We start from the raw sequence: 27,309 nt of genomic DNA, 5'->3' as shown, positions 1-27,309 counted from the left end.
GTCAAAGTTTTGCCTCTTCTCGTGGTTTGGCCTGCAAGGTATATCTCCAGTGTCTCTCCAAGATTTCACTATAGGAGGCACGCTTTCTGCTTCCTCCCTTTAGCCGCCACCTTGGAATTCCTGATTCTGTCTACATCATTGAAAAATTCGCATTGTAAAAATTCTCATCTTTCTGAAGATATCATCACTCTTCTTGATAGTTTCTCTTCTATCAACAGGTAGTAATATGAAGAAAGGATCATTAATTACAGCACAGACCTGGCTTCACCAGAAACTTTGGGCCAATCTCTTGAACTCTGTAAGCCTGTTTCATATGTAAAAATAAGGATTGCATCACTAAAAAAAAGATGAGTGAATCCTAAACAAAAAAACCCTCCGAATTCATTTATATCTCTGAAGTATTACCATTAAATCTAGAACAATGATTACACAGTTAGAAGCCATATATACAATCCTGACCCTACCATTAAGCCACACCAGGCTTCACTGGTGAGACTATGGAGCCAAATCACTAGTCTCAAGATGGGTGTGATAGTACACGTCTGTAATGCCAGCACTCAGGAGGCAGGAAAATCACAAGTTCAGGCCACTCTGAGCTACGCAGCAAGAACAAACTAAGCTCTAGTGGCTCACTCCTGTAATCCTAGCTACTTATAGGGCTGAGATTGGGAGTACTGTGATTCCAGGCCAGCCCAGTCAAATAGTTCAAGAGACCTCATCTCAAAAATAACCAGAGCAAAATGGACTGGAGATGTGGCTCAATCAGTAGAGTACCTGCTTTGCAAGTACAAACCCTTAAGTTCAAACCCCAATCCCATCAAAAGAAATAAAACAATAGCAAAAAAAAAAAAAAAAACAGGTTTAAAAAAAAAATCACTAGGACTGGCAGAATGGCTCAAGTGGTAGGTAGAAAGCATCTGCCTAGCAAACATGAGGCCATGAGTACCACAAAAAAATTTTTTAAAACACTTGGAGATGGTCTTTGTAGAGCATGTTCCTGTGTCATAAAATTATCCATTTATAAACTAAGTTCATTTCTATCACACACAAAGGCAAATCTTATAATCAGAAAATATAACATTGTACATATTAGAAATTATATTAAAAACCACAGCAGAAGTGTGCAAGACCACAGGAATAGCTATTTGGTTTTCCCTGTTAATTTCCCTTAATCTGTGCCTTTTAGTTCACCTGTGAACTCAGTACTCAAGCATTAACAATCAGTAGGACGTAATGATCAAAGCTTAAAAAAAGATGAATGAAAAAAATCTTAAGCAAGGAAATTCTATTCATTATCTAATTAGCAGAAAGGAAAGCGATCCTGTCATTATTTCAGTATTAATCACTTAATTATTTTTTTAAATTACTCCACCATTCCCCCATTTTTTCTTTAATAATGATGAGGGTAGGGGCTGAGGATCAGGAATTGGGGCAAAGCATCAGCCTCTTAGCTGCTTCCTGCTGGGAGGGGGTGTTGTATGGAGCAAGATCCCCAGGCTCCTGTGTCCTGGTGAGGGCCCTCACAGCAGTCCTCCAGATGGTTTTGGAGAGGTTGGTATCCCTGGAGGTACAACTGGTTAAACTTTTATTAGCAAGAGCAGACATGCGGTATAATACAAGGGAGGAAGCTTAAAAATAGGACAGCAGGAAACTTAGGCATTTAGGATGGGCTTAGCCAGCAGAACCACTGTGAAATGTTGTTCCCTAAAGGATTCCAAGAGTCCTCCAACTCCCTTCTCCGTTTTTCTAACTGTTCATTGAGAGGTGTCTAATTTTATTTTTTACTACCCCCAACTGATTAACATAGAAGCAGCATTCTTTTTGTAAAAAACAGACAGAGACCACCCTTCTCTGCAGCGAGCAGGTCAAGGCCTCGTCAGTTTTGGAATAGCATCATTACATGTGCAGCTGTTTTTTCTTTCTATAGTAGCTTCTATAATGGACCTAACAGATCACATAACCAAGGGAAGGAAGCAGGGAAGTATTATGTATGTTCCCAGAATTAGGCAGTGGTTTTAAATCCACCTATGGCAGAAAATCGAGAGCCAGATAAGGACTGAGAACTTATGCAGGAGTGGAAGAGGGAGAGAGTTTACGGGAGAGGCGTAGCCGCGTGGGGCCCAGCAGTACGCAAGAGTACTCATCCTTTGCTGTAGTGGAAGAGTCTGAAGTTGGTGGGCAATGTTTTATCCTTGAAAGGTGCTGCCACTGGGGGATCCTGTTGAGCTTGACAGCGGTGAGCATTGTGAGGATCCTCTATTAATTATTTAATTCTTTACTTTCAGTAGCATTGCCCTTCACACAGAGTTGAGACACCAAGGCAGTAGCTACTTACCAAGATTCCATTGAGCCTGGGTCTGCATTCTATGGCATCTTACATCCTGTATGCAAATGCCACATGCTGTTCTGAGTACAAATAACCATAAATAATAATAACAGTGCTGATATGCTGAGTATTTTAATGAAATGTCCCAGCAAATACACACATACACATTCACACACTCAGACGTATCCCACAAAACACAACTCTGGAGTGCTGGGCCTCCTGAAGAGATTCTGGAAGTTCACTACATGCTGTAACGATACATGTTACTCTGTATGAACTGGACAAATCAAGCACAGAGCTGTCTCTTGTTGCAAAAGACCCTAACAATTAGATGTTAAACATATTCCTCCATGCTTCACAAACACTAGACTGTATTTATTTATTTATTTATTTATTTATTTATTTTTTTAATATTTGTCATTTGTTTTATTTACCATTAGAAAATATCTGAAAAAATGAATTCCATTTTAATAGTGAAACATACTGGAGCTAATCAAGAAATATTAATGCTTTTTTGGTATTTTAAGAATAATCAGGGAGAAATCCAAAGAAAATTTTAAGCGAGAATACTACTGAAAGGTGGCTCAAATATATGTTTGAACCAAAACAATGAAGATTTTAACAAGTTAGGCTATACTCTCAAATGATGGCTTTTATTAAAATAAGTTGTGGCTCAATGAAGTTGTAACTGCTATCTGTGCTTGTATTAAATTCAGTAACTTTTAAATAAAGGGTAATCATTTGGGTCACTTTTTTCTATACTATTTAGCTTCCCAAGAACTTCATTCTACCAGCAAGTATGAAACAAAAACATTAAGGCATGCAGTCATGAAATGAGTCAATGTGACTGAGTTGGTGTTACACAGCATCCCATTACCCTCCCCCAGACACACACACTTGGTGCACAGATTCCCCTTCTTATTCATTCCTGCTGACTAAACACTCGTGGTATGACTCTTTACTGTTAAACAGACAATGTAAAACATGATTATAATTGTTTTTAAAAATTAAGTGGTTTTTTTTTTGTTAGTTCCTCCTTCAAGGTGCAATTCTTAGTTCAACAATTCAAAAATTTCTTATTAAGACCATTCTTGGTATATAAATATCATATTTAGATCCAAAAATATATGTAATGATAGACTGATGATTATGAAAAAAGACAGTGACTTTTATGGGGCTGACAGGAGGTATCTGCTGGGTAAAGGACACCTGAAACAAGACACAGGATTAAACTTTCTATAGCTTGATGCAGAAGTATGCTGTTCCAAGTAAGGGTGAGGTTTTGAATTAATTGTGAAAGGAAGATCACTCCCTAATCCCTTGGTGAGAACAAGCAAGATATATTCTTAGTTAAAAAGACAAAACAGTTGTGGGAAGTCAGGCACTAATACTAGTTAGTAAAATGCACAAATATTTTAATTATATATATATCTATATATACCCTATTCTTTTTTAACTAGGGCAAAACATACATATATAAAAAGGATAGTTTCAAATTTCTTCAAAGTTTACTTTTAGGTATAGGTGAGAAAAAAAATAGACTGTATTTATGATGTACATTGTGGCACACATTGGATAGGTCATTTCCAAAATGAGATAGTTGTAAGTAGTTACTACAGTTTCCCATCTTAAAAGGATCACAACATCTTTAGGCACTACTATTTCTGGGGTACCACTCCTGAAACAAACTAGTGGACAAAAATAAGATTAGGCATACTCTGGCTGAAATATAAAAATGTCTCACAATCATTCTCCACATAACACTGATCTCTAACTTTAAAACAAGCCTAACCATGTTGGAATACATAAAACTATACTGCTTTTCTTGGCAGAAATTAGTACATTTACCTATGAGTAACATTTTATCACATAGTAAAGAAATGCAGAGAAAGAAGGACAGGTGCTTTCTTTTGCTTTTTAAAATCTTAATGATTCCAAATGATTCAATTTCTTCATCAAGTACCCTTCTGCTCATCATCAGTTCATGTGGTTCTGTTTCCACTTTGTTCCAGATATCTTCCTGTCAATGCAGAAATAATGCATATTCAAATAAGTATTTATAAAAAAGCAAGTAAGCCCAGCTCATTAGTTAACTGAAGACCTTTGTGTGTCTCACACACAAAAGAGGATGGTGGAAGTCTCAGACCTTTCAAACAAGAAAATGCCAGATTATCTGATCAGAAAGAGACTTCCAAAGTACTGCATCTCTTTGTGGGAAAGGATCTACTGGACCAGAATATATAGCTTTGATTTCTCCAGACATTGATCCACTCTATCAGTATGGCTTTTGATTACTTTGATCAATGCTTTCCAGATGTGTACATTCAAAGGCAGAAGGGAATGGCCTCAGCATGAAATAAACCCTTCCTCTAGTTCCTTTGCCTTCTAAGTTTCCTGTTGAGTTTTGAGAAGAATAAATTCTACCAAAACTGGCAGTTCAAAGAAAACCAAGGGGTGAGTCCTTAGCATCACACTCCAATGGGAACCACTAAGAAGCAATTATTCAAGTACCTTGAAAACAGGGAAAAGGAAGGAAAACAGATAAACTATAAGACACCTGCTCACACGTGGTCCGCTTACACACACTCACAAGCTCTGCTTTCCTGAAGCCACAAGCTAGAACAGTACTGGCATGGACATCCTCTGACCACACAGGAAAGCCTAGAATTACTATGAAAAAACTGACATCTCATCTCAGTCTCAAATAAGTTTAGATAGCTTTTAATAATAGCTACAGGTGAGCTTTAATATTTAAGATTTCTTGCTTTTGCAAAAATTTCATTCAAATTATATTTAAACACACAACATGGTATTTTAGCAAAAGTACAAGCAGGAAATAGAAAGCTCCAACCTGACTATTAATGAAGGTAATGTTTGTAGAACATTTATGCAAGAGCAGAGATAGCTGAATAGATAAGGGGTCTGCAAACTAGAAAAGTATCCATGGACTAAAAAAAGTTTTGAGACAGTGTTTCACTACTAGCTGAGGATGACCCAGAACTCTTGATCTCCCCCTCTTAGCCTCCAGAACACTGAGATTACAGGCGTCCACCACCATGCCCAGTTTGAAAGTGTTTAATCCTTGGCTTTCTCTATTGTCAGGTGACTGTTATAGCCACTGCAATACTAAATCCTTTTCAAGTACTCACAAAGGAAATAACAGGACCACAAAATATCCCTCTCTAGGACCCTGTGACTAATCAGCTGTTATTTTATTCATTCCCAGTGTTAACGTGATGATTCAGAGAGCAAACATCTTCATACATGAAAGTTCTTAAAATGACAAAGGACAAAGGTTTCTTAAATTCCCAGAAATTTTATATTAGAGACTGCTGCCTCCTAGAGGCCAAAGGTACATAAGACATGCTGTGTTCACAAAAAGTAGAATTTTAACAAGCATATCCTCAAATTCAAGTCTTGATAGTGACCACAGAGTATGTCTTGTTTATTTTATTATTCTGTTACACTTTTTTTTTATTTCCAGGTAGATATCTACTTACATTAAAGTACTAAAATGGGGCTGGGTATGGTGGCACATTTCTGTTATCCCAGATACTTGGAAAGTAGAGATGAGATTACAGTTCAACCACAAACTGGGTATGGTTGTGTCCACTTGCAATCCCAGCTACATGGGAGACATAGTTAGAAAAATCCTGGTCTGAGGCCAGCCCTAGTTAAAAATGCAAGACCCTATCCAAAAAATAACTAAAGCAAAAAGGGAAAGAGATGTGGCTCAAGTGGCAGAGCATCTGCCTAGCAAAGCATAAGGCCCTGAGTTCAAACCCCAGAACTACCAAAAAACAAACCAAAGAACAGGAAAATACCTATTATCATTAAAATATTGAAATAATATTCAATATCATTAAAATACTAAAATGGTTAGGAATAAATGTCACAGATGATTCATCCCTGAATAGACAATTACAAAAATGGAACATTAGTAAGTACCAACACTTCAAAACATTTTTAAGTTTTAAGATAACATTTGTCACCCTCAATGAAGAGAAACTAATGCAGAAACTTTAAAGCGACGGAGGCCAATAAGAGAAAGGGACCAGGAAGTAGAGAAAAGGTTAGTTCGAGAAGAATTAATTTAGAATGTAACACGTATGTACAGGAAAGCAATGCGAGTCAACTCCCTGTATAGTTATCCTTATCTCAACTAGCAAAAATCCTTGGTCCTTCCTATTATTGCTTATACTCACTCTTCAACAAAATTAGAGATAAGGACAAAATAGTTTCTGTCTGGTAGCGAGGGGGTGGGGGGGAGAGGGAGGGGGTGGAAGGAAAGGGAGGGGGCAGGAGGAAAGGGGGAGAAATGACCCAAACATTGTATGCACATATGAATAAAAGAAATAAAAAACATTTTTAAGTTTTAATATAATTATGCTGATACCCTGTCTTTAAATATCTAAAAGGACTATATTGCTATATTTCATAATAGCTCCATCTGCTGAAAAAGTATTGAGTAAATCATGTGTGGTGTGTTACATGCCTATAATCTTAGCACTCAGGAAGCTGAGGCAGGAGGATCACAAGTTTAAGGCCAGCTTTATTGAGACCCTATCACACACACACACACACAAAATATATATATATATATACATATACACATATGTGTGTGTATATATATACATATATACATATGTGTACATACATATACATATATATGGATGGATGGAAATGTCACAACAAAACCTCTGTATAACTATCATATACTAACAGAAACATTTTTTAAAGGTATTCAATAAAAAGGAGAAGTATGTGCATGAATACAGTAGCCTATTTAATAAAGAGTATAAACTGTTTAACACAGCAAATGTATTGAGAATGCACACACAGGCAACCAACTGTTGCTGCTAAACACTTGCTCACTATGTTATTGTTAAAGACTGTGGAAAACACGGAGATGAATAAAATTTCTCAATTTAAGGAAGTCAAGTACAATGCAATCTTCCTCGCTTTTTTTCTGGCTGCCTCCTGTTTCACTGTTTATGTAATGAAAGACCTGGCAAGTGGCAAGTGGTGCTGCTTTCATGAGGGGCAATTCTACAGCAGCTACGTTGGGGATAAACATGCTGTCTCATACAAGGGCCCTCTCTAAGTAGGTCAAAGCTCCCCAGTCAGTATTTAGATCACGAGAACCTTCAAAACAGACAGAACTTCACCCAGAAAGGAAGAGAAATAAAAAGAATCACAAAGCACACTGTCAGGAAGAAGAACATTGAGGATAAAAGGGGCAACTGCTAAAGACAAGTTTGGGGTGATGTACAGAGCTCAGTGGTAAGAGTGCCGCTCAGCATGCACAAGGCCCTGGGTTCAATCCCCAGCACCAAAAAAACTGTAAAATGAAAGAGAATTTTCTGAAATTCCTAATTAGAATCTGAGAATTTAACATACTTACCATCAAAAAAATCTAGTTTGAAATAAATTTTTAAAAAATAAAACAAATTAGAGACACAGAAAAACAGGGATCAAAATTTATTTAAAACAATCATTTGGCACAAAGAACTCAGAGGCTGGGGTCTCTCACATTGATAATACAGTACTTTAAAATATTAGTTATTAGAAAAACTGAAACTTTAATTTTAAAAACCTACTGATTAATGAAGGGTAAAATCAAGGACTATCTAATAATGACCTGAAGAGGCCATCTTGTGTAGAATGCTGGGAAAACCCTAGTTTTTATTACACTTTTACACCAACACTGAGAGCTTTTCCTCCTTTCCACAACTCCTTCTGGCTGCCTGGCACGCTAGATGTCCGGAAAGGAACTAACTGACAGCTGCGGCATCTGTTTTTTCCATGACCATATAGAAATTAAAGGCCTTAAGATTCATTTAGAGAGCTCGGTTCAGCAGCACATATGCTAAAATTGGAACAATACAGAGAAGATTAGCATGGTTCCTGTACAAGAATGACACACAAATTCATTAAGTGTTCCATACTCAAAAAAAAGAGTCACTGAGAAAACGTGAGTGCCCCAAAGATGAGAGTCTAGAAAGGCTAAATCCTCAAAATGAACTGTTTTCTATTCTTACATCTACATAACTAAACTAACATCTTAAGCTAACTTAAAAAGAGGTAAGTTTATTATAAAAATGGCATTGCTTCACCAGGTGCTGGTGGTCTCACACCTGTAATCCTAGCTACTTGGGAGGCCAAAATCTGGAGGATCACAGTTCTAGGCCAGTCTAGGCAAATAGTTTGTGAGACCCCATCTCCAAAATAACCAGAGCAAATGAACTGGAGATGTGGCTTAAGTTGTAAAGGGCCTGTTTTACAAGCGCAAAGCCCTCATTCAAACCCCAGTCCCACCGGGGGAAAAAAATTTGTGGGAGGAGTGGTTTCTTATAGAATCCAAAGAGGGCTGAATTTAATCTGATGAAGGACTTGAAGTAGAAATTAGAATACCAGAAACCAGAGCCTGTCTATTTCTTACTCGATGTCTCATTTCATGGACTTTCTGCCTTTGCAGCTCACAATCTTCTATTATTTAGTCCTCTTGGCCTGCTGTTGGTAGGCACCAATTTCACATATTAATATGACTGCCAGTTCAAATTCCAAATTCTTGGAAGGAGATTCTGACTGGTCCAGCTAAAGTTTGTTAAAGCTAGCTTTTAAAAGAAACACGTATGGAATACAGCTAAACAACTTTAAAGCCTTCTCAATGATTCTAATATCTGTGTCAATTCTGAGATGAGCTCAAGTGATTTTCTTATATAGGTGGTGTTTTACTATTTCCTAGTATTCCTGGTAATCTTTGATTGGATGCCAGGAATTTTAAATTTTACTTTGTTAGATGTTGGCTGTTTTTGTATTCCTATGACTATTCTTTTGTTGCTCTGGGCTGGAGTTGAAATTACTGGGAAACAGTTTGTCTTTCAGGTCTTACTTTTATGATGTGTTAGGCAAGTCCAGAGCATTAATCAGTAGGATTAACTAATCTCCACTATGGAACAAAACCATCACAAATCTACCCAACACGCCATGGCTGAGAACAAGTACTGTTCCCTGTGAGGGTTGGACACTGCTTCTCATGATCTATATTGGGAGGTTTATCCACAGCCTTGCAGTATCCACAGATGCATGCAGTCATTCTATCCATTTTTCCAGAGAAGAAGAGAAGAAGGAATTAAGAATCCTTCTTCAGATCTCTTTTTTTTACAGAGATCTTTGTTTTAGATTCTCAATTCTGAGACCACTGAGCTCCTGCTGGAGTCTCCCCCTTCCCAAGCTGTGGCCTGAAACACCTGTAATGCAGACCTCTAGAGAACAACTCAGGCTCACTGCACTTATTTACCTTGGCCCAGGAGTCTCTAACACTGTTTCTTAGGACCACTATCCTTTGTATCTTGATGCCATGCATTTTATCTGGTCTTTTGTTGTTACTGGTTTTGATTTCAGACAGGAAGGTAAATTCAGTTTTTCCATATTAGGCAGAAGTTCAAACCTATTGATTTTGAAGGAAAGAGAGAAGAAGGAATAAAGATAATGAATGGCATATAACCCAAAAAGTATCTAACATATGAATTCTATAATGCTCAAGAGCACATGGAATTTATTAGCACACACTGGTCATATTTAACATACACTGGCTTAATGAAACAAATATTTATTGTGTGTCTAGTATGCTCAAACCCTCAGATCCAGAAGTGAGAAAAAAATGTAGTTTCTGCCCCCTGTGGCTTATAATTTTATAGAGAAGACAAAACAAATAATAAATTCATAGGTGACAGAGGATGGAGGGGTGAAAGATGACTATGTAAGGGTCTTGAAAAGCTTCAAACCTCAGGAACTAAAATAAGAAGTAAGTATAGGGCCAGGCGCCAATGCCTCACACCTGTAATCCTACCTACCCAGGAGGTAGAGATCAGAATGATAGTGGTTCAAAGCCAACCCAGGCAAATGGTTTGTGAGACCCTATCTCAAAAATACCCAACACAAAACAGGACTGGCAGAGTGCCTCAAGTGGTAGAGCACTTGCAAGCGTGAAGTCCTGAGTTCAAATCCCAGTACTGCCCGCGCCCCCAAAAAGAAGTAAATACAGGATTGGTTGAAAAAGAGCTGGAGAAGGAAATCTTGTTAAGACAGGGTGAAAAATTCACAGCCTAGCTTTAACAATATCCTCTTCTTAATTTAAACTTCAGATGGAATATCCAATATTCCTTTATTCTGCCATTTACTTCACTGTTAAAATAACTTTCAGTGAACATAACTTTTCATACTGTTATTTTAAGTACCTGACATGTTTCTCCCCTTCCCACATTTAAATAAGTTACCATGTCCAATAAATCTAAATTACTGATTTTCCTCAACACGCCTCTTTCAAACAAGTACAGCAAAGGCAAAATTAAATCCAGAAGTTTAACTTAATTATAAATTACTTTTATTTACTTGCTAAAGAAAGTACACTATTATGTCTTACCTTTCATCTTCATTAGTATCTATCAGTTTGAATGGTATTATCTTTGGTACCACTGTGTCCTCCTAGCCTCAGAAATACTATCTGTGCAAATTTCATATTAATGTAATCCAAATTAGCACATGAAACTCTGACAATATGGCTAACAGCACTCAATATGTTAAAACTTTATTGCAAAAAAAATCTCAACAGTAGTAGGTTCAATCTCTACATATCACAATGCATACCCATGAGCTAATTAGATATTTTATCACAGATAAAATCCTAAAGGAAGATAAGTACAAAAGAGAACATGGTGGGGGAAGAAGATACAGGGGTTCAAAACATCAAAAAAAGGCCAACATGAGCAAAGTCTGGTATTTTGGAGTGTTCTGATTTTATACCTTGCTAATGTCATCACAAAGTTGCTTTTGACGGGAAACTTCCATATCCTGCAATATTTTTAGGGTCCGCTCCACTTTTCCTAATTGCATTCTACACTCAAGATTAGTGTACTCATTTTGGCAATGTGTCCCATATTTTCAGAAATGCTAAATGTTATTGCTCAGATACATTCACTGAAAAATGTAAAAAGATCCTTTTTTTGTTTATTTCTATGTCTGAAGCCCAGAATATGCTTTTTTCATTATGAAACGATTGACTTAAAAATTCTTACCAAAGCTGGATGCTGGTGGCTCATTCCTGTAATCCTAGCTACTCAGGAGGTAGAGATCAGGAGGGTTGCAGTTCGAAGCCAGACTATTTGCAAGACCCTATCTCGAAAATATCCAACACAAAAAAAGGGTTGGCAGAACGGCTCAAGTAGTATAGTACCTGCTCCCAGAGCTCAAACTCCAGCAACACACACACACACACACACAAATTTTTAACAATTCAATTCAGAAAATAACGAAAAACCCTAAGGACCATGCTGATTCTGTTATGGATTAATTTTAATGATAAAGATCAAAGTGAAGATACATACGACTCAAAGTCACATGTTTCGGGGGCCTGTGAAACGAAAATAGCCAGTAACAAGAAGTTGCCCTGAAATCCTCCACTGTAGGAAAAAGGTTTGTGCACATTACACAGACAGAAGAACACTCAACAGAGCAAAGGATGCTGCTCATTTCTACTCTTGCTTTTTAAGTAACTAGTGTTTCAAAGTATGGAAGTCTAATGCTTTCGTGAGAGTAAAAAAAAAACCCCAAAAACAAAAACGCTTCCCAGGGAGACAAATGCCCATTCCCTCAAAAGCTTCCAAAGTGTTCATTCACAGTGTAACCTGGGTTAGGAGGAGCAAAGAGTACAGACAACACGTTGCTCTGCTCCTTGAACACAGACAACTTGTCTCTCTTTACAACTTATCAATGTGCCTTCTCTTTCTCCTCAACACTACTAAAAATTTAATTAACTGGCAGAAAAGCTGGGAAACAAGTAATTTTTATATTCATTTCACATTGCAGCATCAGTAGATTCTTTTTACTAATAGGTAAATCCTCACAGAAGTCAAGTCTATACCATCTCCGTAGAAAGACACAACCTGCTATATGAAGAAAAAGTAGGAATTATTTTTTAATGGAAAGGAAATAAATTAATGCCACCTGAAATATTTTTTAAACTCAAACTGCTACTAAAAAGATGCTTTTGATTCACTTATTCTACAAATACTTACTGAACATTATCAGTTGTCCTGCTAGGTACTGGATGTGCAGTAACAAATATAACAGGTGATCCTGCCTTCCTGAATCTTAAGAGTCTAGACAATGAAGCAGACAATAAGCAAGCAAATAGACAAATATCTAAAAAAAATGAAGTCTGACAATACCGGGGGGGAAGGAACAGTTTCTGAAAGATATTGTTATAATCTGAAAAAATGAGCTCAAGGCAGGCTCTTTCCAAGCAAGGTAGGCAAATTGATTAATCTGTCAAACACCATTTGCGGGCCAGGCACCACTGGCTCATGCCTATAATCCTAGCTATTCTGGAGGCAGGGATCAGGAGGATCCAGGTTCAAAGCCAGCCCTGGCAAATAGTGCATAAGACCTTATCTTGAAAAAAGCCCATCACAGAAAAAGAGCTGGTGGAATGGCTCAAGGTATAGGTCCTGAGTTCAAATCCCAGTACCAAAGAAAAAAACATTTGGTTCTCTGGAGTGTGAATATATCATTTATCAACCAAACTGGGACATTCATCCAGAGCCAATGCTAAAGAAGGAAAAATGCTAGGACTACAATCAGGAAGTTCCAGGAAGCTTAGTGTTACATAGAAAATGGGGATAGTAACACCTACCTTATAAGGTTATTGTTGAATTATAAACAGTATTTTTCAGTGGCCTAACAGAGTGTTTGTCACATAATAATATTTCTATTTTTATTATGTTGGGCAGAGCTATGTAATTACCAGAGATTTGGAATATATCCTTCCCATTCTCTTTCTCAATTTAAATTCTATCAATCACTCAAAATAAGCTTAAATACCATTTTTAGATATCCATTTCATGATGTCTTCAGTGACCATCCAAAACTAAAAGACACTTAGCAAAGAAAGTAATATGTTCTAAAAGATTAGACTCTAGCTGGAGGCATGGCTCAAGTGGTAGAGCCACAAGCAAGTGCAAGACCCTGAATTCAAACCTCAGTATCACAAAAAAAAAAAGTACAAATGATCAGACTGTAGAATAAGCTGATCAGAGGAGGAGGAGAAGCAAATATTAAAGAGGTCAAATGGAAATGAGTACTTCCAGTACTGGAGGAAGACCTTGTGCTCCCAAAGAGTTCTGAAGGTGGATGTGCTGAACCAACAGGGAAGTAATGAGGAAGAACATTACAAAATAAGGGGGAAGAAGTGCGTGCAAAAGACCATGAACTTCTTTGACTCATTCAGGGAACTAACGATGCAATAATGACACAAAACAATGTTTGTTTTACTTACTGTTGTTTAGAGGTATAGGAGAAACTTTTCTTTTCAGAAAGTAATCCCAATAGTTTCACAAAACAAAGGGAGAAAGGAATTAAATAGTATCTAAGGCAGTAATGAAATGGACTCTAAGGGAAACTTATTTGCCATAATGCTATAGACAGGAATATATGAATGATTGCTTTAAATATACATTATTTTAGTTCCATGAGAAAGTCATAGGATGAAAATTATAACTAAGTCCCATTTCACTATAATTATTCTGTTTTACATTTTTATAGCTTAAAATTATTAGGCTATGCATTGATAATACCAAAGCTTGGTGAAATAAAATTTTATCTAGTGCATTCTTTACCATAAGGTACCAATTCACTTATGGTTATTAAGAGTCACATGGTTCAAGAAGCAACAATAGAATGGCATTTGAAGCAAGGGGAGCACACAAATGAAATCAATTACTTACCAAGTGTTCACTGACTGTCTACTTTTTGCTCCAGAATCCCATCCTAAAGAGGGTAGTAAATATAACCAGTTCAGCTGGTAGTATTACTTGGTAGTGTAACTATCCATCACAAACTGACATACCTACACTCATGATTATTTCCTCATTAGCTTCCTTTTAGTCTCACATTCTTAGACAAATGAATGTGTTGACTTGCTTTTGGATGAACAGTTATCTGCCCCTTGATGTCTGTAGCAGCAAGGCCTAGATTCACTATGATATTTGAACCATGTCCATTGCACACAGCCCTTAGAATTCCACAGGTTACTACATACCACATGTAGCGGTAGGAACCTTTCCTTAAAACTGCTCCTTAAATAACTGAGAAATAAGTGAGGGAGGAGGAGGGCTTTCCAGAAGGGCTGTTTCAATAGGGAATTCTTAATAATAAGCAATGTAGAAGAGAGAGCTTTAAGGTCAGAATGCTTTTTAATGAGTCAGAAACTTGGGGGCAAGTATTCTCAGCATTCACATTTACATAGCTTCCTATAAAACATATTAGGTGCACAGAGGAAAACAATACCCAGGAAGCTCTATTTTCCAACAAACTGACTTGTTTGTATAGGAGGATGCGCAAGGGAACACAGTTTAGGAAGATAGGAAACCTACTGATGTTAGCTTCAGAATATCAGCAGATCTTAAGCAGTAACTTCCTCCTTGTGCACTTTTTAAAGAAAACAAGAGACTAACAAAAAAATAAAAGATACTACTACTACACCAGTAGGGATGACTTTTATATAATTTTTAAATCAGAGAATTACAAATTTATGCAATATTTTAGCTTATATATAGGGTAATTTGATATGATTACACAAACTGAATGAAATCCATAAAAATGAGGCTTCTAGGTAAACATGGTATTTTTAAGTCAATACTAACATCCTTGAATTTTGTGTTGATATACAAATATATGGCTTTACTTTTATACCTAAAAATATATGGTCACATATAACATTTATGTAACACATCACAAGCTGTCCAATAGTGTGCATAATCATAAATTTACCACAGGTAAATTTATTCACCACTATTATGGATAATGACAAAACAGACAAAAAGAAACCTAATCAGATGAAAAGACTGGCCAAAAATAGGCAATTAAGGATTAAAAAGCTGGGCATAGTGATGCATGCCTATAATCCCAACACTCTGGAGGCTGATGCAGAAAGATCACAAGTTCATGGTCAGACTGACCATACTACATAGCAAGACCTTGTCTGAAAAATGATAAGATTAAAGAAATATAGGCAAGACACCTCAATTATCCCCTTCACAAAGCTTTACCCAAAGTTCCAGAAGTAAATTTAAATCCTTTTAGACTTACCATACTTAAAATAATAAAGCAAGCTGGGTGAGAGAACCCGTATGTGGAGTCAACATGGCACAGAATGTCAAGGCCCAGGTGGTGTAAGCATCTATATGGAAGGGTTGGGGACAGCAATTGGGAGACCAGTTATATACAGTGGGACAGACCAAACAGGTAAATCTAACTTTGAGGAAAACTTAAATAACTCAAGGTGAAAGACATTCTATAAAATGGCTAGCTTTCTCTTTTTCAGAGTGTCAAAGCCATGAAAGTCAACAAAAAGACTAAAGACCTTTCCCAGACTGTAGGAAACTAGATAGAACAACTAACAGCAACGGTTCATTGTGAACTGGATCCTTTTACCATAAAGAATACTTGGGGGACAGGGAGGAGAGGTGGCTCAAACAATGTATACACATATAAATAAATGTAAAAACAACAAAAAGTAAATAATGTATGCTTACAATCCTCAAAGCATGTTAAGATCTATGTTCATTTCTCATAAAGTTGCACAGTAGATTTTCATCCAAAAAAAAAAAAAAAAACACTACTACTGAGATCTGGAGAGGTAGCTCCGTGGTATAGGACCCTGTGTTCAATTCCTAGCACTGGAAGAAGAAAAAAAGGAAAACATTCAGATAATTATTGAGGTATATAGTAAAACTTAAACGGGGCCTAAAGATTATATGGTGATAATGGATCAATGTTAATTTCCTGGTTTTGATGGCTCTATGCACTATGGCTATGTAAATAAGCTTGTTACCAAAACACAAAACAAAACAAAACTCCATTAACTATTCAGACATGATGGGATGTCAATTGGGCAACTTACTATCAAATCAATCAGGAAAAAACCAGTTCTATATAACATATTTGCAAGTTTTCTGTGCACTTGAAATGGTTTTTGAATTTTTTAAAATACATATTCCTAATTCTAATTCCTATTACACACCTGGTATATTTACACTGACTTTAATTTCTCTACCTCAATTTCTTAGTCTAGAAATGTGAACAGTACTACCTACCCCTCCAACAGTATTAGGAAGATTAAATTACATAAAGATATAATGTTTGGTATACTTATCAGAAGGCAGGATTTCTTTGAGATTAGTCTCTGCTATGTAGCCCAGACTGGCCTGAAAGATCCTCCTGCCTCAGACTGCCTTACAGATGTGTGCAACCATGCCCGGCATTTAATAAAAATACATTAATTTCTAACCATGCATTAGAATATTCCATTTTGTGTTTGGAGACATCTTAAGGTTGCACATTGCCCCTAGGTTTACCTAACATCCCTTCTCATACATTCTCTTCTGCAATTCAGACTGTAGGAAGTGAGTGAGCAGGTTGCTCCTAGATTGCCAGAGCTCTTCCCTCCTATGGTCATATTCCAAGACCAATCTGCAGCATCTTGCTTTCTGTGCCTGTGTGAGTCTGCTCCTTGTCTCAGACCATGATCCCCTTGGGTTCCCACCTACTTCCCATGTGCACCTATCATCATACCACTAGTGCCTTACAGTGCTGACCTGCTTCTATCCATTTCCCTCAAGATTATGACCTACTTTATCCCATGGGCCAGAACTCCTCTTAACCACCAGTATGCTTAGACCAGGGTTCTGTGTCCTGAAGAAATTAATCCCCAGGGTGAACGAATGAGCCTGAGAGGCACCAATGGGGTGCAGGTTACAACCCGCAGCATCATAGGCCTGAGGACAGATCAGGCACACATAACTAATGTTTGCTGAACAGTTGTTATCATGTATCAGTGTTTTTTTTTTTTCTCTCTATAATGAGTTTGGGGTCTGTCCCCATGGCCAAACACAAAAGCTAACTATAAAACTGTACACCTTCTACCACTAATACCATCATAGGAAAAACAGGTTTCACTTCTACAAGATTCCACCTCACAAATTTTTGAGAGCCTGCCATGTGTAAGGTCTGGTAGCAGGCACTGAGGATGCTAAGTGAACAAATCAACCCAGTATACTGGGTAAGAGTCAGCATCTTTGTGTGCTCTAATCCCTGCCCTATCAGGTATATTCACTTAAACAGGTAAAAAAGCAAATCACTTGAGATAAGCAATTTGCTCTGTGTTCAAACCCCAGTCCAACCAAAAAAACAGTTCTATGCAATTTGTTCTGTGTCATTAAGCAAGCTAAGAATGCTAAGCCTTTCTTTCACTTGTACATTTCATTCTTAGGTGTGTAGATAGCTCCCATACTTCAAATGGACAGTCTCACTTAATGACACAATAATGTAAATCTCAGCATGGTGTCATTTGAAGTCAGGAATCCAAGATTTAAAAGGAAGGATAATAAATTCTAACTCTGAGCAAGGAAAATAACTTTAATAGCCTCGATGTGAATCATTCAGCCACACTCCAGGAAATCAGTCAATGAAAAATGTAAATGGTAAAATGTTTCTGAAACATGAAAGTCTAGTGAGAAACAAACAAAATTAAGGGACCAAAGACAAAAAAAAAAATCTTCTTATACTGTGCCTTCCTCTTTACTTTAAAGTAAGATGTGTGTGGGTTTTCTTTTCAGTCATAACACCCCAGGAGAAATGGAAGACTGGCACAGAATGGTGGCCGTTCCGTGACTCTCCCCTCTCCCTCTCAAGAGCTCCCACCGAGACACCCTAACTAGAAGCCAGTGCACTACCATGCTCTTCGACCTCCAGGACTATGAGCTAAATAAACCTCTTTTCTTCAAACATTACCCAGTAACAGATATTTTGTTATAGCAACAAAAAACATGCAAGCAGAGGCCCACTGATGAAATGCAATGAATGTTTACCAACTGCCATTTTCAGCACTCACAGAAACAACAGAGTTTACTCACTAACCCTATCATAAGTCCCTACCATATAAAGCCACTATCCTAGAAATAATCCCTTGTCACTAAAGGTTCCTAAACAATGCTCAAAGGATAAGATTTACAAGTCAAAGTCAAGTTTGCTCAAAACCTATTTTATACCACAGAAATAGCAAAGTAAAAGAAGAAAACCCCACAACAAGCTTTTACCAACATTAAGCATATAAAAACTTGTTTTTAAACAGCCATATTATGAATGCTGCATTTCTTTAAGAGGATATTTTTCCTGCAAGGACTGGACAACCTGAGACTAGACTAACAGACCAGTAGTTTATTTGGCACTTGGTTTTCAAACAAGTGGAGGCCTTTCTATCTCCTTAAAGACTTTGAACTACCTTCAAAGTTCCTGTCCCACATTCTTTCAGCCAGCTCGTGAACACACCCAAGTCTTCGGCCTGTGAATGTTATAAGAAACTCTGATCTTTGTTCTTGTTTCTATTTGCTTAGCTTCATTGAAGGATATTCTGGAAAGTGAACCATTGCATCTGCAGTATCAATCAGCATTTCAAGCACATCTGTTATACAACATGGCAGAAAACATTTAAATTGTCACAAATTTGCCAGAGTCTTCTTAAAGACAGGGAAAACATTCTGCTGAATCCTGAAGAAATGCCACCTACACTCTGAGCTTCCCCTTGGGTCTTGCTGTGCCACAAATAAGCACTTGTGGGGAGAGAAAATTCTTGTCAAAAATCATTGCTTAGTTCAGAGTTCCAGGGAACTGGATCAAAAACAAACCAGTTTTCTGTCTTCAAAGTCAGCCTTGTCTATTTTACATGGGTGAACTATATGGTATGTAAACTACAGCTCGATAAAACTTTTTTAAAAAGAAGTCTTTTCAACTGGTAAAAAAATTCACAATTTGCTACTTTAGTTTGCTTTCAAGCCCTTTCAAATATTTCCTTTCTTCAAATACAATAAAACTGAACTTGAAGGCTGTGCTGCTGACTTTCAGCCTGGCTTTTTGATGCCTAACAGTATTATGCTCTTCCTGAATAGATTTTCTTGACATTGTTTCTCAGAAAACTTTTTCTTGTCACGATGTAGAGTAAAAATGTTGATGAATGTGACAGTGTAAAAAGGAAGGACCACATACATTCTGTATATAAAACCACTGTTGAAAAACAGTTGGAGACAGGTAATAAGCTGAACCACCATGATGGCCACAGGGCCAACGAGTCAGTAACCTGTGCTTTTTGTTGTTGTTTTGATGGAGGTCTCAGGTGTTGCCCAGGCAGGTACTGGGTTCATGCAGTCCTCCAACCCCAGCTTTCCAAGTGTTGGGACTATAGATATGTGCCACAGGACCTGGCTTAAACTGTACTTTTTAACTAGGAGTGACAGAGGCATTTATTTTATCCTAAAACATAGCATAACGACAGGGGGCTTCTAGCCTGCTGCTCATGAACTGTGAGTCACCTGAAGTAACTGTCTAAAAAGAGAGCTGATCCAGAGATTTATTTATGCCATGGCAGTGGGCAAGAGCATGTGGCTGGATGGCTTATACAACTGCCTAGCAAGCATGAAGCCCTGAGTTCAAACCCCAGTACTGCAAAAAAAAATTACATGAACATCCATCTACACCAATCAAATCCTAGACCACACCATCAACCAAAACCAGGAAACCATGTGCACAGGCCCAGAAAGAGAAAGGACTGAGATGCTATGCTAAAGACAAGTGTTCAAGGGCTAAAGAGCACCATATTATCCCCAATTTCTCCTCTTTCTAGTGGTCCAAAGTGCTTTTGTTCCTTCTTTCTAATCAGGATAAGTCTTACACACTAAAAATGAAATTTCTAGCAATGTATTTATTAGCTGAACAATGCTGCAGTTAAAATCTCAGACTTTAGAGCAGCCAGCATGCAACCCAGTTCTAGGTTTATTAGCTCTGAGGCTTTCCACAAGTCAGTCATCCTCTGAAGCCCTGGTTTCCTCATCTGTAAAATGAGTGTGACAGTACATGCCTCAGAAGATTGGCTGGAGGATTGAGATATCCACTCCACACCACATCTCCTAAAATCCCTTACTCTTTCACATACTCTTCCTTACACACTGATTTGTTCTAAGCTCTTTAAAATTTTACCTCAAAGCATTCCTAACAGTCCCACCCCCCTCTTGTTCTTCTGCTCATCTTTTGCCCTGCAAAAATAACATGGAAATGTAGACCTCTCAAAGGAGTGCAGAGGAAGAGGAGCTAATGAGGAAACAGGCCAGCAGTGCCCTCTCTGGCCAGGGAAGAAAAGGCCTGCAACCTCACCTAAATCTGGTAGGTCCTCCTGGCACACTGCCCCACTGATCAACATTGCACAGGAAATCCACAGAGACCGGCTCCAAGAGCACCAGAACTATTTGGAAGACACCAGGTCAAACTAACAGATTCCTTCTCTTCCACCAGAACTTGGCACTCTGTCAAACAAATACAGCCTACCAAAGCCTAGAAGCTTCATAAAAACTATGACATATACTTCCCGATGTGAATCATAAAAATCTGTCTCAGTAAGATCCCTCAGCATTTGCACAGGTTGGTGGGAGAAACACCGCAGGTATCCGTATCAAGTCCCTTGTATAAAATGGCATGCAATCTTCATGTAACCTATGCGACCCTCCTATATACTTTAAATCATCTTTATATTACTTATAATACCTGTTACAATGTAAATGTGTGTAAATAGTTGCTGCACTAGTCACTTACTTGTATTTTTTGTTATGCTGTTATTTTTATTAGTTTTTTAAAAAAATATTTTTGATCAGCAGTTAGTTGCATTTGCAGACACAGAACTTGCAAATAAAGATGGCCAACTATATACATACCTACACAGATATAGACATTCTGTATACATCTTTTTAAGATTTGCAGCTAGCATTTACTGGTACTAAATATACAAACACATCAAGTTTTATATGTATTATTCTATTTAATCCCTCATAACCTTATGAAATAAGTACTTTCACTATCCTATATATATTTTATATATAAATAGCCTTAGGGAAATGGTTAACTCACCAAAATCACTCACATGGCAGAGGTAAAATTTGAATCCAGGCCTTTCTAACTGCAGAATCAGCTCTCTTAAGCAGTGTTATTCCATACACTCGCCTGCAATCCCAGTACTTGGGATATTGAGGCTAGAGTACTATGAGTTTGAGGCCAGCCTGGGCTATATAGTAAGACCCTGCCTCAAACAAAACAAAACAAGAAAGACAAAAAGAAATGAAGCTGCTTCTCTCAGAACAGAAACTTCTATCACTCACCATGATATCTGATTTTTAAAAAACATCATCTTGTTCACTACTCTATGACTCACATACTATATACTCAAAAAAATCGGTCAAAACATCATATGGTACCTTATCACACTGTGTAGATTTTGCATCAGAATAAATCTGAACCCTGTTCACAGATTAATCATATTCTAATGTGAGTAGCTACAAAAACTTCAAGTTTGTTCCCCCTTTCCTAACAGAAGCACTAAGAGGGTAATTAAGTTAATTATGCCCATGAAGAAGGAGAGCAGCCCAGAAGCAGGAAACCCTCCAAATGCAAAAAAGTGGCCTTGCCAAAGACAGTGGGGTTAAAGTTTTCTTCCCTGAAAAGGCCAGACTGTTTCTACAGAGCTAAGAACTGAATTTAGTAACTTTAAAGTTACTGCCCTGTGCATGAAATGTACCCATGTGGAAGACAGGAAAGAACCTGTTTTCAATATTTTATCTGTAAAAGGCTGTTTGTATATATATTGTTTTGTTTTGGGACAGGCCCAGGCTGGCCTCAAGCTGGCAATCCCCAATCTGTAGCCTTCCAAGGGCTGGGGTTACAGGTGTGCACCACCTTGCCCAAAAGAAGCTGTTTTATTTAAACTGTGGCTATTCACCTGAACCTCTTTGTTTTAGTTATACGATAATCAACTCTTCTACGGATCAGAAGTACAAAATGCAAACATGGAACAATTACCATTAAGGCTTTGCTCTGTTTTATAAGTATAGACAAACTTTTAGAATATCATACCGACTAAAACGAGCCGGAAAGGGATGGAGTATGCAAGAACTTTGAAAACTAAGGGAAAGATCCCACCCAGCTTGATATGTAACTGGGTCTGAATATATTACCAGATAACCAACTCTTTTGTATTGCCCAAAGGATTTTTTTTCGTTGTCTCTTACCCCTGAATTATGATAGAAAAATTTCAAAGATATAACTTTCTCTCAATTAACACTGATAAGACTAATTTCAATAGCTATACTTAGAGGATTCTTTGTTCTATAAAGCAGGTATGTTTTGAAAGTTATAGCTAATGCACTTTTAAATTGAAATATCTCTCAAATGTAACAAGGAAACAAAGGAATCTTAGGGCTGGAGGCCTGGCTCAAGTGGTAGACTGCTTACCTAGCAAGTGCAAGACCCTGAGTTCAAATCTCAGTATTGCCAAAAAATTTCACTTGGAATTCTACTAAATCTTCACACCTCAGCTGTCCAATTATAGTGATTACTGATATGACCTGGGGCCATGGCTCAAATGGTAGAACCTAGTCTAGCCCGGTACCACCTCTTGCCCTCAGAAATTATTACTCTTAAAGGAATCTAATTTTGGAAAAATATAGAAATCAAATTTAAAAAATTAAAAAGTTAAGAAGGTAATAGAGCTTGTACATAAACTAGATTTATACTGAGCTGCTATAGCTTAAATACTTTGAAAATGGCACTTGACAGGATTTACTCACTCACTTTAAACTTAACAGACACTTGATCAAGGTTATACTTAATAATGGAAACTTTATCCCATAAAATGTGAACCTTGGTCTGTTTGTTTTGTTGGGACCCAAAAATACATAAATACAGTAGGCCTGCCTTATTTATGGATTACACACAGTTCTGACCAAGCTCAGTCAAAAAAAAAAAACTAATAAACCAAAAGAAATTTCAACAACAAATTTTGCATTCCACAGCTTAGTGGGTGCAGACAAGTTCTATATCAGTTCTGTGTTATTGTCAGTTATGTTTAAGTTGTTGTGTGATCTGCTAAGTATTTCCATGCCCTTAATTTTAGAAAAATACAAAACGCCTCCAAAAAGTAAATGATGCCCCAAAAGCAAGGTAAAAGTGTGCATGATTAGCTGAAGTGAGCAAGTGGAAATCTGACATTTGTTGGAAGGCACATGTCTTTTAAGTGAATGTTGGGCAGTACTGTGAAAAAATTAACCCAGCATCCGCAGAACAACTATGAACGTTTATGCAACCTGAGCATGCACAGGGGTCCAACCATGGCCAGCTTCAAAGACCTGCAGATCCCAAGAGTCTACTGTAACTTCTCTATCTAATAACCACAAGCCTTGGAGAACTTGATGGAACCTTGCTTTTTTTCACATTCCCAAGTACCTAACAACTATCGACATTTACAATTATACCTAATTGAGTTTTTTGAACATTCCTCACAGCTTTGTCTAACTATACGATACCATACTACTAATAAAAACTAATAGATGAGTGTTTTAATTCTGTACAAAATAATTTTTCCTTGTCTTTGTGCTGGGAATCGAACCTAGGCCTTGCACATTCTAGCCAAGTGCTTCACTACTTAACCATATCCCAAGCCTGTATGAAATTCTTCAGCAACAGTTTATATTAACTTTTCTCATACCAAAACTCTATAATTACAAAACCCAACTTACTTATTTGGTTTAACGATAAATTGTAAAGTAATATCAATATAAGCAGTAACTACTAGTCAGTAAAATTCAATTGCTCTTTTCACCCTTCAATGCATTCATTAGCCTCATTCATTGATATTATTCTAATGTAGCCCTAGAACTCCTTGCATTAATGTCTAGTAATAATCCTCACTTAGTATTGTTGATGGGGAAAAACAGAACTCTACAAATGCTGAATGTGACCAGGATTTCTCTAGGTGTTAGACAAAGAGATAGGCAAGTATGATCACTAGGGTCAAGTTCACACTAAGGCGACTGCCCAAGAAACTTAAGGTGCAGCTCAAGTGGTACAGCACCTGCTTTGTACTCACAAAGCCCTGAGTTCAAAACCCAGTCCCATCAAATTAAAAGATTTTTTTTTTAAAAGGAAATTGATCAAATTGCTAAAGAGGTAAAGAACACTTCTCAGTACACGGGCTGCACATTACTAACTAGAAAATCTAAAATGCTAAAAATCCAAAACTCCCATCAAAATTCCAATGACATTTATTAAAGAGATTGAAAAATCTACTGTTAAATTTATATGGAAACACAAGAGGCCACGAATAGCCAAGGCAATACTCAGTCAAAAGAACAATGCAGGAGGTATCACAATACCTGACTTCAAACTATATTACAAAGCAATAACAAAAACAGCATGGTACTGGCACAAAAACAGACATGAAGACCAGTGGAACAGAATAGAGGACCCAGATATGAAGCCACACAACTATAACCAACTTGTCTTTGACAAAGGAGCTAAAAATATATGATGGAGAAATAGCAGCCTCTTCAACAAAAACTGCTGGGAAAACTGGTTAGCAGTCTGCAAAAAACTGAAACTAGATCCATGTATATCACCCTATACCAAGATTAACTCAAAATGGATCAAGGATCTTAATATCAGACCACAAACTCTAAAGTTGATACAAGAAAGAGTAGGAAATACTCTGGAGTTAGTAGGTATAGGTAAGAACTTTCTCAACGAAACCCCAGCAGCACAGCAACTAAGAGATAGCATAGATAAATGGGACCTCATAAAGCTAAAAAGCTTCTGTTCATCAAAAGAAATGGTCTCTAAACTGAAGAGAACACCCACAGTGTGGGAGAAAATATTTGCCAACTATACATCAGACAAAGGACTGATAACCAGAATATACAGAGAATTTAAAAAACTAAATTCTCCCAAAACTAATGAACCAATAAAGAAATGGGCACGTGAACTAAACAGAACTTTCTCAAAAGAAGAAATTCAAATGGCCAAAAAACACATGAAAAAATGCTCACCATCCCTAGCAATAAAGGAAATGCAAATTAAAACCACACTAAGATCCCACCTCACCCCTGTTAGAATAGCCATCATAGCAACACCACCACCAACAGGTGTTGGCAAGGATGCAAGGAAAAAGGAACCCTCATACACTGTTGGTGGGAATGTAAACTAGTACAATCACTCTGGAAAAAAATTTGGAAGCTACTTAAAAAGCTAGACATTGATCTACCATTTGATCCAGCAATACCACTCTTGGGGATATACCCAAAAGACTGTGACACAGGTTACTCCAGAGGCACCTGCACATCCATGTTTATTGCGGCACTATTCACAATAGCCAAGTTATGGAAACAGCCAAGACGCCCCAGCACTGATGAATGGATTAAGAAAATGTGGTATCTATACACAATGGAATTTTATGCAGCCATGAAGAAGAACGAAATGTTATCATTCGCTGGTAAATGGATGGAATTGGAGAACATCATTCTGAGTGAGGTTAGCCTGGCCCAAAAGACCAAAAATCGTATGTTCTCCCTCATATGTGGACATTAGATCAAGGGCAAACACAACAAGGGGATTGGACTATGAGCACATGATAAAAGCCAGAGCACACAAGGGAGGGGTGAGGATAGGTAAGACACCTAAAAAACTAGCTAGCATTTGTTGCCCTTAACGCAGAGAAACTAAAGCAGATACCTTAAAAGCAACTGAGGCCAATAGGAAAAGGGGACCAGGAACTAGAGAAAAGGTTAGATCAAAAAGAATTAAGCTAGAAGGTAACAATCACGCACAGGAAATCAATGTGAGTCAATGCCCTGTATAGCTAGCCTTATCTCAACCAGCAAAAACTCTTGTTCCTTCCTATCATGGCTTATACTCTCTCTACAACAAAATTAGAAATAAGGGCAAAATAGTTTCTGCTGGGTATTGAGGTGGGGGGAGAGGGAGGGGGCAGAGTGGGTGGTAAGGGAGGGGGTGGGGGCAGGGGGGAGAAATGACCCAAGCCTTGTATGCACATATGAATAATAAAAGAAAACAAAATAAAAAATAAAAAATAAAAATCCAAAACTTTTTGAGCTCCAATATGATGTCACAGTAGAAAATTCCACACCATGAAACTCTGAATCATGAACAAAGTTATTTAAAATATTTATCATATAAAATTAGGCTGGGATGTAGCTCAGTGGTATAGCATCTGACTAACAGAGCTCAATCCTCACCACCATAAAAAGTAAAATTAAAAGATTGTATAATTATTTTCAAGGCTATGCATATAAAGTATGAATGAAACAAATGAATTTTGTGCTTAGACCCTAAGATATATTATGTTGTGCAAATATTTTAAAATCTGAAAAAAAGTAAAATCTAAAACACAACTATCCCAAGCATTTTGGATAAAGGACACTCAGACTGTTTGTTTACACCTTCACCTGGGTGAACTGAAGGTCCAGGCCAACTCCTACTTCCACCTTTTTTTGTGTGTGAGTATGTGCTGGGGGTGGAATCCAGAGCCCCATGCATCTAGCAAGTGCTCTATCACTGAGCTATGCCCACAGTCCTATTACCTCTTATTCTTGAAACATGCTCTGCCACCACCTGTTCCTAAGCCAACAGTGACTCGGGTACTATAGCAATTGGTGCTCTAGTGCAAAGCTTAAGGCCTAGAACCCTACATCTGACACCCACTGCTAACCACCAACTCCCCAAAACACACACCTGCCATGGCTTCCTATCTCAGAGTAGCTCCATGGGGAGCAGTCTCCACAACTGGAATCCTGACTGTACCCTGCCTGTGGAAAAAACACAACAGATAAAACGCTTGCTCTTGAAGAGTTGAGTGTGTATACTGGGGTGAGAAGGACAGAGAACAGAAAAATTCTCAAGATAAATAAAATGCTGTGTTAGGTAGCAGTAATGATGCAGTGAAAAATAAAACAGGAGAAAGAATATAGAAGCAAGGATTGCAATTTAAAATGAAATGGCTGGAGACACCCAAAAAGTACATTTAAATAAAAATTTGA

General features: G+C 37.6%; 1 protein-coding gene and 1 non-coding gene across 3 annotated transcripts in view; one reads left to right on the top strand and one right to left on the bottom strand.

Annotated features, from left to right (window-relative positions):
- Window positions 1-27,309, bottom strand: part of Fgd4 (FYVE, RhoGEF and PH domain containing 4) — a 216,761-nt gene that overhangs the window by 174,935 nt on the left and 14,517 nt on the right. The window lies entirely within an intron of this gene.
- On the top strand, window positions 8,172-8,278 carry LOC141426043 (U6 spliceosomal RNA). Its single transcript, XR_012451155.1, has one exon. It is a non-coding gene; the product is annotated as a U6 spliceosomal RNA (small nuclear RNA).

The sequence above is a fragment of the Castor canadensis genome, chromosome 8 (genome assembly GCF_047511655.1).
Source record: "Castor canadensis chromosome 8, mCasCan1.hap1v2, whole genome shotgun sequence".
Taxonomy (NCBI): Eukaryota; Metazoa; Chordata; class Mammalia; order Rodentia; family Castoridae; genus Castor; species Castor canadensis.
This window is presented reverse-complemented; position numbering and strand designations above follow the sequence as displayed.